The following is a 20,519-nucleotide window of genomic DNA, read 5'->3' as shown; positions in this document are numbered from 1 at the left end:
TAATTAATCTATACGTCCTCATATTTGTCCTTTAGCTATATTTATAGCAAGCCTTTTCCCAGCCCAAAATTACAACCAAAAACCCCCCACGAAGAATGCCCCGAAGAAAACAGAAAGTAATTACAAACTGTTTTGCATTAAGTTCACCATCGCATACAACCATTTAACGGACACTCAATCCAAACGGTCCGCAAGTGTATCACCTTAACACCTTCCCTTCGTGGAGGGCGATCCTTTTGAAGCGTTCCGACCCGCACACACACACGCGCCAGAAAGGTGTGTAATATGAGAACAAACACGAAGGACTTGTACTCCGTTCCGACTCGTCAAGAATCAAGCTTTCCCCTGGGTGGTACAGCACAGCAAACGTCGAGAGAACTCGGTACAGTTCTCGTACCCCACTTGCAAGGGAGAGACTTCTCACAGTGGTCACTTAACGCACGGTGGCGAACCACATTCGGACCAGTCGCCTTTAAAAGGCCCAGGTCGATAAGCTCGTATGGGCGACTATCACAAAAGCAGCACACCCCACAGGAGACTGCAAAGTAGTGCCGCGACCACAGTGAAGTTGCCCAGCTTCTCACAGCTTCAACAGGCAAGCAAACAGATCAGACAAACGAATCCGAGTCAAATAGGCAAAGTCGCCGCTGTCTGATAGCGCACTAATTGAATAGTGATGTAGTTGCAGTTGGCAAGGAATGCTTGCAGGTGCCGCCGTATCGCACCAAAGCCCACCATGAGTCATCGGAGATGCTTGAGGGATTTCTGAGAGATTTCTGAGGAATTGCTGAAGAATTTCTGAGGAATTACTGAGGCACTGGTGGTTCATCAAAAGCGAACGTTTTTCCCTGCATAATTGATATGATTATTAACCTCTGTCTGTTTGTCCTCCCGAGCGTGAAATTTAATCCCATTATGGTACGCTTTTTTCCTTGTCACCCAAAACCAAGGTGTTCGAGCACGGGCCACCAACTCATTCGCGAGTGGGTCTCATTTTTCAGTTCAAGATTTAGTGTCCATCACGGACCCACCACTGTCTGTTCGTCTTGCCACTTAAAGCTCCCCGAACGCGGGTTGCAGTGTAGCCACTTTAAACTTATCATTTCCACCTCGGGGATGAATTTGCATAAATTTCATAAGCGATCTTCGGTCCAGGCGGTTGCCGTTACTGTACGACACGGGGACGCGGGAATGACTAACGACCGATTGCGGAACTGCAGGAATCTCCCGCCCAGCCCGGTGACGAGTGCTTTAATCCAAAAACACAAGGAAAAAACGCCTCACCGGTGAAAGATGGCAATAAGATGCCAAAGTATGCTGAGGAAAAGGGCAAAAAATGACAACACGAGAAGCTCATGAATAAATGAGTTCTTTAACCAGGCCGATAACGGTTCGCTCGAAACTCATCATCTTTCGCTTCCGCCAGACCGGGTCGGTGAGCATTATGAATGCAAATCGAACCCGTCGACGAGGATGGCACGAGGATGGGAGCGACTCATTTATGCTCCATTTTGTTTCGGGAGGGATTGAATCGTTTGATAACGCAGATGAGTAAGGGCTTTTATTGGTTCGGAGATGCTTAAGTAATTGATTGTGTTTGGTCCCATTTCAACACGGTAGAGTTGTGTCCTCAATTCGATTGTGAGAGTTTGATATTGATTTTTTGTTTGTTTACCAACAGATATCATTTGTCAGCCTAAATAATAAAAAAGTCAAATGTTAAAATGGAGTGTCCAAAGTGTTTTCAAACTCTTCTTTGGCCTAACGACCTCTTGGGACTTGCCTGCCATTTCTGGCCAACTAGACTTAATGATACCACGTAGTTGAATAATCATTAAATCCATTTAAGCATTCAACAATTATTCGTTAAGATCTACAAGAATCAAAGGCGTAATATTTACCAAAATACCAAAAAGTTGTAAAAAAAACAATAAAATTAATAAATTATATTTTAACATGTAAAATCACGAAGATAATTCCGAAAATCGTGTCAGACACTGCTGTTTGATTGAAAATGCGCTTTTTTCATGTTCCAATATTACTCTTCAATTTATTAATGTAAAAATTAAAAATTAATTACCGTATTTATTACTCTACAAAAAGGTAAAACAAAATTTGACATCTTTACACTCACATTTCCTTTCACTTCACTCTTGTCCTTCTTGTCCTGGTAATCAATATTCCTGGGAGAGCAAGCAACAATTTAATGATACGCGAACATGCAACAAGTACACAGATTCTTCTTGCCTCCACTAAGGCCACCTGTTATTTCCTCAAAAAAAAAGTTTCCTGATTAATTATGCCGCTGACCATGAAAGAATAACCATTTAAAATATTACATTTCAATTATTGCCCCTGCAAGCTAAACGAAGCCTTGATAAATCTGCTTAACTTTGAAGGTAATTTTCCATACAACTCAACAAATAAAACAAAATCCCCTATGCTTGCTTAAAGATAGTGCGTTGAGCGATTGGAACAACGGCAACGGTTAGTACCCAGTCTGACCTAGTTCCATCCCGGGAGAACCATTCATTCGCTTCCTTCCGGTACGCAGTACATCTGCCCCTCGTTGCCCGCATATGGTCGTAATCCCCCGTTTACCCCGTTGCATTCCAGCAAGCGATAAATCATGCCCTGGAATGTTTATTATAAAGCAACGGAAATATTAACCCACCGTCATCATGATGCACTTTAACGACACACCGGACCGGACTATTGTTCTGCTCGAGTCGGAATGAAAGGAACCGACATCCTTCGTGCCGTGGCCCATCGACTACACACCACCGTAGACACACACTCAAGTCCGTCAATTAAGTTCGTTTCTGCATGCATTTGGTCCCTGTCAAATCGATGCTTTCCCCAGCATTGGGACAAGTGCGTTCGTCTGCTGCTAGTCAAACTGCTATCGAGCAAGCATCATCGAATCGCTCCAGCCAGCCACCGGGGGTAGCCTGAGTTGAGAGGGTTAAATAATGGAAAACGGAGGGTCCAAACCATTGTCAGTGTGGTGGACGGACCCCTACAAAGAAGTAGAGCAATCTTGCGCTACTCAGTGCCCGATTTCGAACGCTCTCCCACCTTCTCTCACTCGCTCCGGACAGTGTTGATGTAATATGCATTCGCCGAAAAGTTTGCAGAATCCGTGCAAGAAGCCGAAACCGATTGAAGAAGCAGAACATAAAAGAAAGTATTATGTTTCGTGGAGGGTAGAAGGTGGCCGACTTTTTGCTGCTGCTTCTTTGGTTACGCTGGCTTCAGAAGAAAGGAATAAATGGCGGGCGGTACGTAACACAAAGGAAAGAACAAGCACCATTACGTAATGACGCCTGTTCGCCCGGGACACCAAGAGCTCTTTTTTCAAAATCCAAGTCTCCTTTCCCAAAAAGCTTCAAGTCCAGGCCAGGCTCTGGATGTCCGCGTTATATATTTCTGAGCCATACATTACCGAGAAGACTTATTTGCTCATCAAACTTTTCAAAAGTGCACACAGTTTTGTATGGATTTATGTGAAAAGCAGAAGAAAAAAAAGCGCAACAACTCATCAGCAAACAGTGCATTACGATGCTCCTAAGAGGAGACGACAAATGTGACAAATGTTGTGTGTAGGTGAGTGTGAAGCCTCATTATGCGTATGTGGCGCCCTGATGCAAAATGGATGCTTAAAAAGGTACGGTAAACGTTTTGCCATTTTTCTGTTTACGATCATTTCACCTATTCGCATACTTGGCCAGCACATTACTGCACTATTTATGGAAGCGGTTTTATGCAAAATGAGGCCCTCCATCGAAACAACCTCCCATCCCCCCATGAAAAACGGTTGGCTTCCGAGTGCCGATGCATGAAACGAAAACTATTTGTGCGTTAAAGCTTAAAAATGGCCATTTTCTATTTGAAAATGGAAAGTTTGCACAAACTCCATTAGGAAGGTGCTCACACCGGCGTAAGCCGTTTTTGTTGTTATTTTAATTTTTCGCTTAGACAACATTTTAATATTTATTCCTCCCCCGAAAAAAGCTCATCCTGCGTGCGTTACTCGGTAAGACAGTTGGAAAGCTTTCTACGGCTGGATGTACTGACGATTGCCGGCTAGTGGAAGCAGCACAAAACTGCACACCGTAAAATGTGACCTGGTGGCTGTGTGTGCTGAGTACATTAACAAACGTTCGTCTCGCTTCAAGACGTTAAACAGTTGTAGTGGTCGGCCGGCTAAAGACGATTCATTGCACTTGCTGGCGGGGGACCGTCACCTCGCACACACAACGCCTTGGTAGGTGTTGCTTTACAAATCATCTTTCGACGGGTTTCCCGATGGAGCTTGCCCCTTTTGCTAATGATACCGTTTAGTGCGAATGCTTCTACGCTTTCTGTAGTGAGGTGCGTTTTTTTGTGCGCGAGAAAAAGCTCTAGCGTATTTAATCTGCATACGGCTGAAAATGTCACTTGTGCGCTGCTTAATGGTGCATCAACAGCTGGTTTATGGATTTTGTGCGTGATTATTTGAAGATCTTAAAGAATCGGAACTCAAGTGGACTCGTGTGGACAAAGGGTCGCAACTTAATACTATTTTTAATAGAAATTTGTCAAAATCAACGTCACTAGTTTACTACACTAAAACCAAAGTGTTCACATTTGCATCAAAGCGGTTTTTTTGTATTATGCTTAGGTAGCGAATACGCATAATTTAAGTTTTAGCTTTTCAACCCTCTTCTCGTTCAAAAACCCATATTTTTATCCAAAACACAAAAATGCAGTCATTTTTAACCAGCAATGACAGAGCATCGCCATGCTCCAGGAACATGTGAACTGAAAATGCAAATTTGTATGGTTAGTTTCAAAACAACAAGGGAATTGCAATAGCCTCCACTGCATGCTTTTCGTAAAACCTTTAGGGGCACTGCAGGGCAGTGGTTCAAATCCCATCCGAACTGTTCCCTGATAGTGAGGACTGACTATCCAACTATGCGGTATCATTAAGGCTAGTAGACCAGAAATAGCAGGCATGACCTAAGAGGTCAAAAGGCTAGGAAAAAAAGAAGAAAGAAGAAGTAGTTTTATTAAATCGACATCAAAAAAAGAGAAAATTAGAGAATATTGCGAATTAAAAATTCAGTAAAATTATTTAAATTGAAACAAAATTTGAAACTCTATAATGACTATTAGAAATACTTCAAGAAAAAAAGGAAAATGAATAGAAATTTTAGGATACATTGTGCTTTATTCAGTTAAAAACAAAACTTTACCTCAAAAATTGCAAAACGACTTGTAGAGAGCACATCCAGAGAGCATTATTGTCACATAATCATAATCCGATGTGATAACGAGCCATTAAAGCGCCTCCTATCACACCGGAATCCTAAATCCCTTATTCCACCCACATCAGGAAGATGGCAGCCAGTCACAAGACACAGCAAAACAACACGATCCATCATAATCCCCATCATCTCCGGTGTGTCAAACGTGAAAACTGAAATGGAAATAGCAAACACAGCATCCCAATTCGATATGGCGACATGGCATAACTTCACCGGCGATCGGGTGCGACAAAGCAAGCAAACAAGCCAAGCAAAACAAACGTTAACAAAAACGAAAACTCGGTAAAGCAAAAAAAAAGGCTACCACCACGCACACGATAAAGTGAATAGTTTATCGCGCAACATTGTTCACACCCCGCGGTCGCATCGTTTGCGCCGCATATCATATCGATTGATTCTTTCGCTCGCTTCCCGGACGGTTTCAAGCAGCACATGAGTGGGTCCGTACCACAAAGCGGTAGCCATATAAGGGGTCCCATATACTGGTCGTTGCATAAGTCAAACATAGAAAAATGGTCACCGAGTTCCGCAGTGGACGCGCTCCCAATATTCAAAGCGAGCGGCGACGACCAGCGCAAACATGGCTGATCGAGCCCCGAGAAGCGTATCTCCCATTTCCTGCTGCAAGTGCTTCGGTGTCACATTGCATCCCGCCAAACCACCGAAACCAAACCCGTGGTCAGGGTTTTCGGTGTAAGAAAAAACCGGGGAAGGCTTTTCGAAAGCACCCGGTGAAGTACTTCCAGCGGTTACAGTACCCGGGGAACAGAAAGGGGTTTGTGGGTTTGTTGAACAAGGAATAGAAAATTTGCCATATATCACTCGCGCTAGTCAAATGGTTTTCGGTACGGGAGCTTATCTTGTGTGCCGGCTGCCGTGCAATAGACGATAGATTTAAGACCATAAGCTGGGCATAATTCAGGACACTTGTACCGGGCATTAAAACTGTCACTTCAAGTTGATGTAAGGCGAACAAAAAACCAGACTCTCCCGGTATCTTTCTTTCCTAGAACTGCATCGCTTGAAGCATTTCTGCATGCTCGGTAAGTTTTTAACCTTAAACTAAGCCTGTACCCAAGATGACCTTCCTGAACTGCAGTTTTTACCCACATGAATGGGCTCTGCTAGTACCTTGAGTAGTATTCGCCTTTTTCTGTTTTTGAAGACACCTTCAACTATTTTCCTTCAACCTTCCAGCCAGCCTTTAGTTTCTCCGAGTGTAGCAAAAGCTCTCAAGTTTTATTTAAAAAACGTCAAAATTGTCTTTTCTCCTCAGTTCGTGGTGCATTTCCTTGCAGCTCCCATTCATTCCCAACCCCGGTTGCAGTTTTGTGGCGCGTCATCATAACGCACAATGGATTTTTTCTCTTATTCTCTCTCTCTTATTTGATTCCAGTGTTTAACACCTTTGCTTTGCCCTTGCTAGGACACACAGGGTGAATTATTCCACCGAGAAAACGCTGGACCGACACTGTCTTTTTGGTCTGTCCCTGATTACGCAAGCTGCAGCCACACTAGACGTAAACATTTTACGCAAATGCAGCGTAAAACTGTGTGCCTAGGGTAAGTAGCTATTTTGTGGGAAAGATTTAAGGGGAGACATTTTTTACCGGACAAACTTAAAACCCCAACACAGTGGAAAACGATCATGAAACGGTCACGGGAAAATTAATGGCGTCGAGTAGTCTGGGGTAGTAGTTTCGGAGAGTATTATCAATATAATGATAGTTTAAAGTTTTTGTTAGCTTATTTAATGTGTCAAGATTTACCTTAATTAAGTCGTGAGGATTTTCATAAATTTTGCTTACCTGCAAAGAAAAAAAAACTTTATTTAAAAATTGTTCTTAACTTAGGTATTAGAAAAAAATTGCATACATTTAGGCTGCACATTTTATATATTTGATATTGATTATTTAGACCCCAGCATTGATCTTTTTTTTTCTCTAGGCAAAATACACTTTGTTTACATTAAACACACATTGATAAATCAGGAAAAAAAATTCCAGCCTACGGGAAGATTAGCATATAAATTTACGGGATTTCTTTGAACTTACACAACTTGAACGAGCCTAACCATTCCCCCCATCATCAATCGTTTTTTTTTTAAATAATTTTTGATAAACGAAAATGTTTCCTAACTGTCTGAAACTCTTCAAGAAACCAATCCAAACACTCCTTTCAAAACAGCCCGCTCAATCTGCTTTGATAACTCCGATTGTTCTAAAAATAGGTCCGCCCAGCCCGGAGCAGATTAACATTTAATTCCGTGAAAAATAGGTTGCGCCAACCTTAAACCGGTCGTTACGAAACCAAACCCCTTCGCTCCATTCGCCCAATGGGTAGAATTTTTTGAAGTATCATCCCAAAACAATGCGTATCTCATCAACCGTATCCGTCCAGCGTAAACGCCTGTAGCACCGGGCCGCGTTGTTGCTGGGCAGCATTAGACACGAAAAGCCGACAGACACACAACGCCAGAATCACCACCGCAACAGAATCGTGAATTGCCAAATGGTGCGAAAATTAAAACCGACCCAATCCTCCAAGAATGGCCACCGGCCGGAGCACATGTGGCGTGAGCTTGGGAGGTAGAGTGTAACGCCGGGACATTTACCCATTGGCCCGATTCTCGCCTTCGTTCGCGTTCGCCAATGAAGAATGAGATACAAAACGTAGGAAAAGAACAAAACAACGCACACCGACGATCGACCAAAACCATTTAACGGGACTTAATATGATAAATTCCAAAAGCTCGTTGCCCGCCACCACCACCAGCGACAACCGGCGGCAGGCATGCTGTACACCTTGGTCCTCCTCACAGACACCGTACCAAGTGATGGTGTGCTTTCGAGACATTAAACCATAAGGAGGTGCATCAGTCAGCCGAAGCAACTTAGCTACCGGCACAGCACGATACGCAACACCGTGTTGCGATCTGCCACCTAAGGAAGGTGTTTTGCTGCTGCCACTCCCGCTTATACAAAATATGTCCTCCTTTTTTCAACCCGTCGCCTGGACGCACCACGCGACACACCGTGGATCGTCCTCGGTTGAAAATGAGGTTTTCCACGCGCCATGCACCAGAGCAGTGGTCACAGTAGTGTAGTAGTAGCAGAAGGTATCAAGCAGGGTAATTATATGATTAACATACGCGCCCCGTATGCGATGGCGGCATCACACGAGATGGTAACGCGCTCCGAAGCAGCAGGCAAAACACCACCGTCATCCTCATCATCGTTTGCCGTATCGTCGTACGCCGAAACAAAAACAGGCCCGAGACGCGCGGTGTAGAACTGGAAGCTGCTAGAACATGGGCAGCCCTTGAAGAAGCCAGCGGCTTTGAGGTCACACCACGGGAAAGCGCGCAAAATATGTATGAAATCGTCACCGGCCACACTCGGTGGTTAAATGTTCGCTAAACATGAATCCGTTCCGCGGCACAGTGTTCCACGCTCCGCCACGGTGCCACAGAAAATCGCACATCGCCCCGAGCGATGTCTCTTTTCCACGGGCATCACAACAACCGTTGACAGCCCGTGGAAGGCAATGGGTGTAGGAAGCGTTTAATTTGCATGTACCGGCTACCGGTAGCGAGATGTTCTCCAGCAGCTTCGCCTGTCCAGCCAAAACGATGTCCCGAGCTTCCTCGCCGGTCGTCATGATCGTTGATGAGGACTGATGAGCCACACCACACAAACGCACCCATCACCGGTGCGTAACACCCCAACCAAGCAAACCGGTCAACTCTTTAGGCTAAACGTGACTATAGTTTGCGCTGAAAACTTGTCTACCAGTATTCGTGGTACTACATTTTTCTACCTTCACAGTACTACAGAACGGAGTCTCTCTAAGCACTGTGAAACGTTTGCGAAATGCTCAACCGGACGGTGGAAAAAAAAACTGGGCCAGTAAGCCAAAGTCGTTTCGTGTAACTCCCCGTACACCAGGGGCTTAGATTATGCAAGCCACAACCGCTACGCCTTATATCGGTCACAAGTACTAAACGCACAAGATTGTGATACTTTGATAGCGCGGCTGGTAAGATGTTAACTGACCTGGTAGGTTCAAAAAACCCCTTGAAACCTATAATCAATTGTTTCAATATTTTGAAAGGAAAATTCTTAATAAGATAATCACAGGACGTCGTGAGCATATTGGCCTTTTTACCCTTCTGATAAGCATCGTGCCGTTGCTTACCGAGACCTTGGAAAATGGGAAACGAACAATCGAGCCCTTTAATTTCTAGCCTAAGGACAAGAAACTATTTGAAGCGAATTTTATTGCAACAGGAAATAACTTGACCTGTTGATAGTTTAAAGGAAAATAGAGAAATCTTTTACTTTAATGTCAAATTGAAAAAAATAATAAAGCAGAAAGGTAGCCATTTTGACCACCTTCAGAACACTTTAAACGTTTGCCCAAGTCCAGGTCCAAAATAATTGAAGCTCAAACACTGAACACTCCGGTAGATAATCGACGCAAAAAACTGTCAAAAACAAATAAAGAAATAGATCGATACGTTTCCATTAAGCAAACAAATCGTACCCTCATTACACTGACAGTAATCTCATTAATCTTGGACATATTTTGACTTCACGCTTAGCTCGGTTAACCGTTTTTCTGCGGCTAAACTCTAGGCAATTATGATACCTCACCATACCTGTACCACCAAGCATATACGCGCGCTCGACATCAATGCACAACAATTCAAGCGAAACTTGATGAAAGTGAGCCTGATAAGAGAGGCAACTTTTACGACAAACACGCTTCCTGTGTTTGCATACATTATAGCAGTTTTTCTGCCGTCGGATGTCCACGCTTGTCCGCCTGATCCGGGGTCGATCCACCGTGTATGTGTGTGTGTGTGGAGTTGTGTTCTTTCTGCCGCTGAGCAGGAAGTGGCTGAAAATGGCAAATCTGCCAAATCTGATTAGACGATGAATAATGGTGGTCAATTCCATCAATTGATCATAACCATTAGTCTTCCTCACCGAACGGAGGGGTGGGGTTTCGATCGGTCAAGTCTCCTTCGGCTACTCCACCCGTGTATCGGTGTGACTTGTGGAGCAGAGTTGAACGAAAAAGAAAATCCCCCCCTCAGCACAATCAGCTGGCCTATATCTCTCGCTCCTTTGCGCAAAAGTGTGATCGCTGTCAGTTGGTGGACAGTGGACGTGCGTGGTGTGGCCGTAAGTGGCATGGGCGATGAATGAATATTAAGATAAATTTGGCACATTGATGGGTGACTCAAATATGGCGACGACAACGGACCGCAGGGTTGCCTCCGTCGTTCGTCCAGTAGGACGGGACCTACTGGATTGTTTTTCACGCCTCGGCAGCTTAAGATACGGCGGACGAGGAAATCTGAACCTCCACGGTCCATTCGTCAGCATGCCATCAAGATCAACACCCGCTTCCTTTCGTGCTTTTGGCGGAAGGTGCATTGTCCGCTGCTACAGCCGAGTGCGATTTCGTTAATCCCGCAGGTCCTTGGAATGCGTAAGCCTCCGACCATAACAAGGAAAAGCTGCATTAATCTTCTTGTCCCCGGGAACTTCGGCCGCTTTTGAAAGCCGCTCGACTGATGCGAAGCATCGCCGACGACACAGGAGAATGTCCTCTTGTTGCCGTACGCACCGCCCGCCGGACCACGTCAGCGCGAACTGAAGATGAAGAGCTTTGGCACGTCGTCACGGGTGATTAAGATCAAGATCAGGTCCGTTTTTTTTTTGCTGGCCACGGGCGAGGGATTAAATATCCGTACGTACAATGCGTGTAAAATCAACGAAATCTGCGCTGCTTCACTTCGGTGGACATCATTCGCAAAACTGCGCATAGCAAGCACCAGTCAATCCAGTCCTCGGAATGAACTGAAGCGATTGATCGTGAACTGAATAAACAGTGTCGAGGTATGGCCAGCCACTCGTGCCCAGATGGCTTTGACTGCACACCCTTCTTTTTTATGCCATGGTTGAATGATGCCCTGCCTCTTCCCAATTCCGGTATGGGGATTTACGCGAGTGGAGCTGTTGAGGTAGGTGGTAGTGATCGGAAGAGGTAACTTTTACCTCCGGTTGTCAAAGTGAGGGTGACTTTTTGTTAATGTTGGCAACGAACAACGCAATGGGTTCTGTTGCTGAGTAGCTGCAGAAAAAGGCTCTCGGATGTCTGAAAAGCCCGGAAAAGGGCGTACGGTTTTGACCGGGAACAATAATTCCGTTTCCCTGTTTGCTGTGTTTTCAAAACTTATTAAGCACCGTTTGCAATGAACTTGACATCGCTCGGGAAAGTATTGCTGTTGAAGGGTCGTGTTAAAATAATACTTCATATGGAGTGAAAACAGTAGAGTTGAGAGAGGGTAGCGCAAATAAATTGTAATTGAACAACGAACAATTATATGCTTCAAAGGTAGTTCTCAATGCGCAGAATATGATATTGCTGATTTATATCTCTTGTTCCCTTTTCTAACTATAACATCCCATTTATGACTAAATAATGAACTATTGGACTTACTTCATATACTGAGCCATATTGTCACTAGGGTCAGTATAATATTCAGATTTAGTTCATATTTTCTATACATGTTTTTCTAGCTTTAATCAAAAGTATTTTCAATATAAGAACCAAAATCTATGTTTATAACACTCCAGATCCAAGAGAACAAATACTCCTGAGACTTTGATGAGGGTTCCTTACATTGAACGATTTTAAATATAAACCTGATTTCAAAGCTGCTCATAATTTTAGTTGCTGATCAAGACTTGCAGAAAAATAAGAATTTACGCAATATTCCAAAAATTGACTTACTAAAATTTAACTAAGCAAAGCAATAGTTTTATCACCTTTTTTCCTCTTTTATAGATTGAACCTCACCAAGCTATTTGTCAATTTCGGCATGTTGCACTCAACATAAAAAATCGAGTAAATGCATCAGCTCAAGCGCAAAACCGTCCACGATCGTGCACATTAAACACACAAAAACTCAACACCTGACAACGGTCTATGGATCGATTTCCATCAATCCTTCATCCAGCTGGGCTGCTTTCTACATGTATGTCGACCTTCCAATCGGCAATCCGCGCTTGATCGCGAAACGCGATAGCTGGGTGTGGATAGGTTTACGCCAAAACAGAACCGGGATTCGCTTGATATGCGAACAATTGCCGATCGCACCATAATTCTGACTGCCCACTCAAATCATAGACCTACACCGTGCAAAAAAAAAAGACAACAACTCTCGCTTCCTTTTCAACCGATCACCCCGGGTAGAGCATTAGAGGGAGGGAAAACTAGGAACTACCAGCAGCCTGTCAAAAGGAGGAATCCGCGAAACGATTTCGCTTTTCACCATCTGTTGTAGCTCTTCACGAAAAAAAAAACCCAGAGAGGTGCGTGCAGCGTTTTTTGTTGTCTTCCTGCTTCCTAAACGCGCCCCCAATGTCCTCTTGTTGGACGATACACCAAAAAAGCGCTCGTCCTCCTCTGCGCTGGTCGATAATTGAACGCGCGCGCGCGCTGAAAGAAAGGCAAGAAAGCAGTCGGCTGCCAGCCATTTGACAGCGATCGGCAGATCGTCAAATCGGGCGGGCACAAAAAACAACACAAAGCCGAGGCTCGCCGTCGATCAAGTTCTCGGTCCCACCCATGTCAAATTTTCGGTCCCCGGACCAGCCAACTCTCCTGTTGCTCTGCCCTCTGCCCGGTGGAAGTTGGGGTGTGGTAGGTTTTTTTTTCCTTCTCCCTTTTCGGGGTGGCATTCGGCAAGGCGATCAATGTTTTCTGCCAACCGACCGGGTCTCCTTTCGAAGCACTCGGTGTGCCTGGCGGGTTCCTGATCCGTTTTCCTGAACGGTGCGTTTGTAATTCAATTTAATAATAAAGCCGATAGGATAGTTTGATTCGAAACAGTGGTGAGTCGGGTTGGACCCCACCGAACCTAGGTTCGCGGATTCCACCCGGTGCGAGTTGGGATTTTCTCTGCGGTCCAGAAGATGTTAATGGGCGGTCTGTCAGCGCCACCATCCACGTACACCGGATTGTTTTCGCGTAAATCCAATTAAAGCAAGAGCGAGAGGGCGCACGCCCGTTCGAGCGTAGTTTCGATGTGTAACTGGTGGCCACGACGTCTGCAAAGAAATTCCCGGGGCAGTGACCCACCGCCGACGACAGAAATTCACCCCCAAACGAGCGCTGGACACGGAATGGGGCGGTATAATTTGTGCAAATGCTTTTGGCATCTGGCAGAAATGGAGGATGACGAAGGTTTGTCGGTACATTTGAGTGGTTCTCGTCACCGTACAGGACCTGTCTTTCGGTGACCATGAACTAGACCGTTAGCGGCTAGGTCTATCACCAAGTTTGCATGTCGTCGTCGCCGGAGTGACTTTGACCGCTTTGGAAAGGGAGTGAATAGGATTCACTGTTTCACGGTTCGATTGCCGGACGGTTCAGGAGTTTCGCTGATCAGCGATAGTTTTGACGAGTGGCCTAATTTTCACTCATTGCGAAAGTATTCACTTTCATTTGGCCAGCCAGTTAGGACGCTAAGGGATGTTGGTCTACGGGTAGGAGGGCTCGGAATCAAGCATTGGAATGTAAACAAATCGAGACTCGAGCCAAAAAACCGTTCAGAGGAATTAAAATCCAGAGCACGAAATAGACTACAGAAAATATTCAAATAATATGTCAACAATATTGCCAGTATACCAAGTGTTTGGATGTTTCAGGTTGATTTTTTATGATATTTTATGTATTTAAATTAAATCTACTAGAAACATTCAAAATGATTTCAGACAGATTGTGCAAATTAAATGCAATATTATTCAAAATAAATCGAATTACATCACAGAAATTAGAAGCATTCAAAAAGCCTTCGAATGAATGATCGTTTACTTTATTAAAACAAAAATTTTAACTTACCGAACGAATTTTATTTCGAAACGAGATAAAATTAAATAAAATTAAATTAAATATAAATAAAAAATATAAAATAATAAATATAATTTAATAGAAAACAGGTTCAAAACACGAAATAAAAGTCGAAAGTTATCAAATGCTTCAAATGATGACGAAAAACTTTAGCTAGACTAATCAACAAAATTTACGAAGTCAAAGAAGCCAAGCTCAAAATAATAGTGAAACCATCCTACCCAACATTTAAATAAATATTTTGTTTAATTCATCAAAAGAATCAATTATCCCAGATAAGAATACGTTTCTGAGAGATTCTTTAAAACCCTTTCACGATTAGGAGAAGGAAATGCCTCCAAAGTCCAAAGGCAATGTCAAGCACTGTCAGCAGTGACTGTCACTCAGTCTCTTATGAAATTAATTCTTTACTTATGAAGAAGTTTCTTCAACTAAACCAACGATTTAGTTAAATACATAAAACAAACAACCTTATGCGAATTGTTTTGAGAGAAAATATCAATAAACTTAATCCAAGTTGCTTCAAGCAGAAATTACCATCTCAACACCGCCCAAAGACTCGTTCCCTTTCGATACATTATGGTTCCCATTGTAATTGAAACCATAAAAACGGAACAAATAAATCGATAGAAATGTAGATCCAAGCGTTGAGAGTGGGACGCTGAATCAACACCATCGGGCCTCCTTTTCAGCCTGTGCGCTTTGGATTCGGTGGATAAATTGAAAAACACTTTCAAAGTCATCGAAATCAGTATTATTTCTCCAATCACCCACTGAGCGGCTGGTCGGACACAGGAATCGATTCCACAGTACTTCAGACCAAACCACCAAACGCTTATTGCTTTCCCATTGCGTCTAGTTCTTCCCACCACGGTTCCTACAGCCTCACAAGCTCATCGTCAAACATTGGAATTGTTGGCACGTTGAGATTATTACCTATCGATCGAAACAAACCGAATCAAGCGATCGTTTAACAGCTGTTTGAACGCAGCAACCTATCGGCCCAAACGAAGCGCACGGCATTGGATAACTTATCGCACAGCCGCACGATTCTCTTCCCGAGTGTGCCATCTTCCCATTACATCTGTCGGTGTATGTTGGTTTCTTCCCTCCCATAATAGCCGGAGCTGCTTGATCGTCCACTTGATCTCGTCTGCTATTGTGCATGTTGATGATGATGCACCAGTGGTGTCGCTAGGACGCGACTATACCAAAAGCGCATAGATCACGACTGGGCCTGAGCTGAGATGGAGCGTCCCTAAAAAGGGCGTCGGGAGAAATCCACTTGGAAGGTCCAAAACCACCCGCATACACCGTATCCATTGCGGGTGTATGCAAACGAGTACCCAGCTGTGTGTTTCCGTCCGTTTGCGAGTCTCTCTGTCTGTGTGTGTGTGTTTTGTTTTGTCGTCGGTGTAAAATTGGAAGAGACCCCACACACCGAGCCGTGTGTATCGAATGCGCATTTGATCGTCACTTCTTGCAGAGGGCCCTTTTTAACCAGCTGGCAGCTGACTTTGACTTAGCGGTGGTTTGGAGGCTTGCCCTGCCCGCGACAAAGGTGAAGGCTTGTTGAATGAAACTATGTGCTGCAGCACTTCACCGGGCTCACCAATGGTTACTACCACGATGGAACGATCACCATCAGAGTTCATTTACACAATGTTTATTTTTAACACTTTCCAGCCGCTGCCTGCCCATCCGTACCGCACGGAGGCAAAGTGATGAATCACCTCTTCTCGAGCTGTGCAAGAAGTCGCCTGCCGATCGCGTCGGTGGTGTCCATAGCAGCTGGAGTGTTCCTATCCACTTTAACGCACCGTTTAGAACCTCACCTCACAGACAAGTACGGCCCCGGGATCCACTTGAGCCAAATGAAACCGATCGAGAGGGAGACTCACCTTTTTTTTCGTTCGTTGGTCTTCTTCTTCTGAAGCAGAACAATCGAACCCTACTCCAGGCGAGTACTTCACTTTCCGATTTCTTATTTTTCCGCCAGAGCTCCCAGCTGGTCTTGGGGGAATTTCTTCGAACAGCTTCCTCGCTTTGCCGTGAAGTGGTCCAGAATGATTTTCGCTAGGCGCGCTTTGTTCAACGGCACCACTCTCTGGTTGCCCTTCTGACCACGGCCATAAATTCCAGGCCACACAACCGATCCGCCACCAGAGGCTTTAAGATAAGGTAGGTTTTAATCACTTTCTTCTTCGTACGATCGTAGAGCAAATATCACTTAGAACCAACAGATGCACACACGTACGCACGATACACACACAGACTGGTAGAGAATAGCACACACACACACAGCATCACACCACACAAAAAGGGACACGTACCAGTGCAGCACCACGAAAACTGTGGCCAGATCACACCGATCGCAATTATCGTCCCGCAGTGGGCTCGGACCGCCTTTAGGGGCCTAGGAATGTTGGCGTCCACACACAAAACACCACACACACTCGTGGCGGATCGAAGAAGTGGACACACTTTCAAGATGAGCCCCGAGATGATGCTGGAATGCACTATCTCACCCCTCACAGTGATTAGACAACCGCACGGCACCCGACGTTCGTTATCATAATTTACGAGCACTCGCGGTCCAAGAGCAACCGAACCAATGCCGGAAGAAGATGACGGAGGCCCTTTTTGATGCTGGTTCTACTGCCCAGGCCTGCTACACTTGCCGAGCCGAGCGGCCGCGTCTGTTTTCACTTTCCTTAGTCACACGCGACGAGGGACGCCTGCACTTCACTTAGTGGGCCGCGTACCGGCATATCGGGAGCATTTTCCCCATACCGAGCAAGGTTAATAATAATGGAGGCTTGGCGAAGGCGCTTCACCATTGAACTTAATTTAGAAGCATTTTCTTTTCTTCACTGCCGACAGCGCACTTTATTGGAGGGTCGCTGTTGGAGAACATCTTCCGCGTGATGCACTCTGAATAGAAGGCACATCTTCTTGAACGGTAAAAAAAAACCTTTCTTCGTAGCACCTTAATGCAGGGGAGTAATGCACATCACTTGGAACACCTTTTTCTCGTTGGGATTGTTTCCAAAGGAAATATTCGTAAACTATTTTGAACTTTCAAAAATATTATCAAGGCACTTCCGAAAGAACACAGTCAGCACAGAGATATTTTTATAAAAGGACGAACAACTCGGGAATACACTCACACACAGTGGAAGAAGTTGTTCTTCCACATCCAGAATTAATTGTTGTCGAGAGATGAGCAACTGTTCTCGTACACGACTCGTTCACAGCTGTTACACTCTTTCTTTCATCAAGATTGCTTATAACAATGCTTCACGATCTACACAGTTTCACGATCGATTTAGTTTTGTTTGATGCTTTGTCGTATAAACTTTGAATACAATTCCACACTGATCGCGTCGTTTAGGACGGAATGAAAACAATCGGTTATTCTTCACACCATTTACCGCGACCGCGATGAAAAACACACACTCTGGGCGAACGTAAACAACTTCACATCCTGCCCGAACGAACGACGTTTGGAAAGTGTTGCGCTTGGTCGCGCTCGCTGCAGCTCGGAGCACACGCAAGCGAGCAGTTTTATGTTACGCTCTTTTACTCTCTCCTACTCTCGAACCGCAGCGCAGCATAATGAGAGAGCTACATTCGCTCTTGAGCATGGAAACCCCGCAAAATGATTCATTCTGGTCAGATCCGAAAGTCGAAAGAGACCTTAGAGAACCAATGTTTCTATAAACAAAACAACAAATATTCTTTCCTGATGAATTTTGTTGGAAACATGAACACCTTTCTTCTTTATATTTTATCCTAATTTTTACGTAATTCTATTGGTTTTTCTTGGAACTAAACATGTTCAATTGTTTCGATATCATAGCCTATGCAATACCTTCGTGGAGAGTACATGTCCATGCTGAAATCCAATAAACTTTCATGAAATTCTTATTTTACAGTTCATAATCAAACGATTATATGCTGAAGATTGACAGCAAATTCTTTTAAATTTTGTACTTCTTATTATGTTCAGAAATAGGATAACAAATTAAATTTTGGCATTGTTATCGACTTAAATATTTTCAACAATATAGATTAAAATTCATGTTTCAATAGTAAATGTCTATTAACACTCTAACACATGAATTTATTTTACCCAGTTAGAGTTGTGCGCCATCCCATAGTTTCGAGAGAGCATAACTTTGAAAACAATGCGTTTGACCCGGTGAGTTCGCTCGGAGAGATTCACTCTCGACGCAAACAAACTGCTCGAACAGGCAATGCAATCTGCTCGAACGGTGTGGTGTAACTGCGTTTACACCACCAACCGATGGTGTAAGGCGTACAATTTCATCAATGAATTGTGCTCGACCGTGGTGGTGTAGCGGACACACACAATCGTAAAAAGTTGTGTTTTACACAGTGGAACAGGGCATGATTTTCTTTATTAAATTTTTTCCTTTAAAAAGTAAGTTTTTTTAACGTATTTTCTGAATTCATTCTACATGAAATACAATGCATGTAAACTATATATAATGTAAAATTGAAAAAAAATCTTCTCAATATCAATAATCAGCGGAAGGTTGCATTGATTATAGGCCCGCAACACAATGCTGCAGCTCTTGTGTTTGTTTTGCTAAACTGTGGTCCAAATACATTTAAAAATTGATTGATGTAGTACCCATTTATTCACACAGATCACTGATAGCTCCATTGGCCTGGACGAGCAGGCGACCCAGCTTCCAACGAGCAACCAATCAACTACTCTAGAACCCCAAATCGTTTCTCACCCCGAGGGGCAAAGCGGGCCGAAATTTAAATTCTGGGGCACCGAACCAGAATGCAGGTGCATCGTGCGCTTCAGAATCAATCATGCTCCCCGTTTCGGGGTACCTCATCAATCAAGGAATGTGCGCTAATCATTTTCCTTCTATCCGCTTTCATTTTTGCCATCGTTGACCGCTGGCCTTTGTTGCATTCCCATGTTCGTGGTAGTTTGTTGCTCCAAGAACTCTTACGGAATGGATCACGCATGCACTGGCATCGAGGAGATAGAGGAGAAAACCTCGAGACCGGTTGAACCTGTCGATCGATCGTCACCGTTCCATCGATCTACCGCCGCCGAGGCTTACATCAACAACAGCGCTTGTAAAAGTTGTAACACACGCCCACCGATAAGAGGGGAGCGCTTGCTAAGTTCTTGGGCTCGCGCGCGACCATGACGAAGCTGTCCGCCGATGGTATGATGGCGGCGTTGCTGTTTTGCCGTTGATGAACGTCCTCACCTCCCCGTTGGCGTCAGAAGTCGAACAATTAATCAATGTACAACCCGAAAAGGTGGAAAACAATCTTCTCGCCTTAACGCCGTCTACACACGTTCTAGCGAGAGTTCTTTGCGCTGGTTGGTGATGTAGGTGCCATGGAGAAAAGGGTCCAAGAAGCACCGGCACGTTCCAGCAGTAGGCAGTAGAGAGGGGAAAAATTATGAACCAACGATGATGATCTTTTTCACCTCATCTCTGATCGTCTGTTGCTTTCTCATCGCTCAAAAGACTTTGTTTTACTAATTAGTGACGGTTGCAATGGTTTGTGCCTCGTTGGTGTTTTCTCTTTACAGCCAGGTGAAGAACGAAAGAAAAAGACCGGAACGCGTGGACCGGAACATGTTCTAAATAGAAAACGACGACGTGCTCAACTTTCACTAGCGTTCAATGAGAAGTGATAATCTTACAACCCGAGTGCGTTTAAACAGCCCGGGTTGATCCAGTTTTAGATTGATTTTCTCTTCCTTGAAGAACGATTAACGTGACGGCGTTTGGCGTGGGATGTAGACTATCGGCTTCATTTGCATAGAACTTTCGTCGGATCGACGTTCGACAAAAAAGTCAAATGTCATGGAGATCAAATAGCTCGGAAAGATAAACCGATGCCAAAGGCCAATAAATTGAGGTAAAAAACCTGATTTTCGGGGCGGCTTTACTAAAGGCAATTTGATATGTTTGTTGCCTTGAGTTGGTTAACCAAATGTGCAAGGTAATGAAAAAATGTGAAAAATATTTACTTCTCTTAACAAGAGCAATGTATCCTCAAACAAGAGATGAATGAAGTCTAAGCACATAAAGTCTCTCTAAACTAGCTAGCCAACCATCCAACCATACAATTACAAATGAAGTGTTTAAGGTTTGGGTCTCAAATCTGAATTTCATAACAACATCAAAAATATTAAACAGCATTTTAATGAAAATGTCTTTATTAAGTAGGACCCAACAGCATTTTACGTAACGTGACCCCGCCAAAAGC

The 20,519-nt window shown here is 44.1% G+C and overlaps 1 protein-coding gene across 5 annotated transcripts in view; it reads right to left on the bottom strand.

Moving 5' to 3' along the window:
* LOC118511319 overlaps positions 1-20,519 on the bottom strand; it is a 263,012-nt gene that overhangs the window by 146,811 nt on the left and 95,682 nt on the right. The window contains exon 1 of one of the 5 annotated variants that reach the window (XM_036054237.1): positions 16,142-17,743. The exons of the other annotated variants lie outside the window; for them this stretch is intronic. The gene's annotated coding sequence lies outside the window, so the exon portion shown is untranslated. Of the gene's footprint in view, positions 1-16,141; positions 17,744-20,519 lie in introns of those variants that run through there. 5 annotated transcript variants of the gene reach the window in all.

Source organism: Anopheles stephensi, chromosome 3 (assembly GCF_013141755.1).
Source record: "Anopheles stephensi strain Indian chromosome 3, UCI_ANSTEP_V1.0, whole genome shotgun sequence".
Taxonomy (NCBI): Eukaryota; Metazoa; Arthropoda; class Insecta; order Diptera; family Culicidae; genus Anopheles; species Anopheles stephensi.
This window is presented reverse-complemented; position numbering and strand designations above follow the sequence as displayed.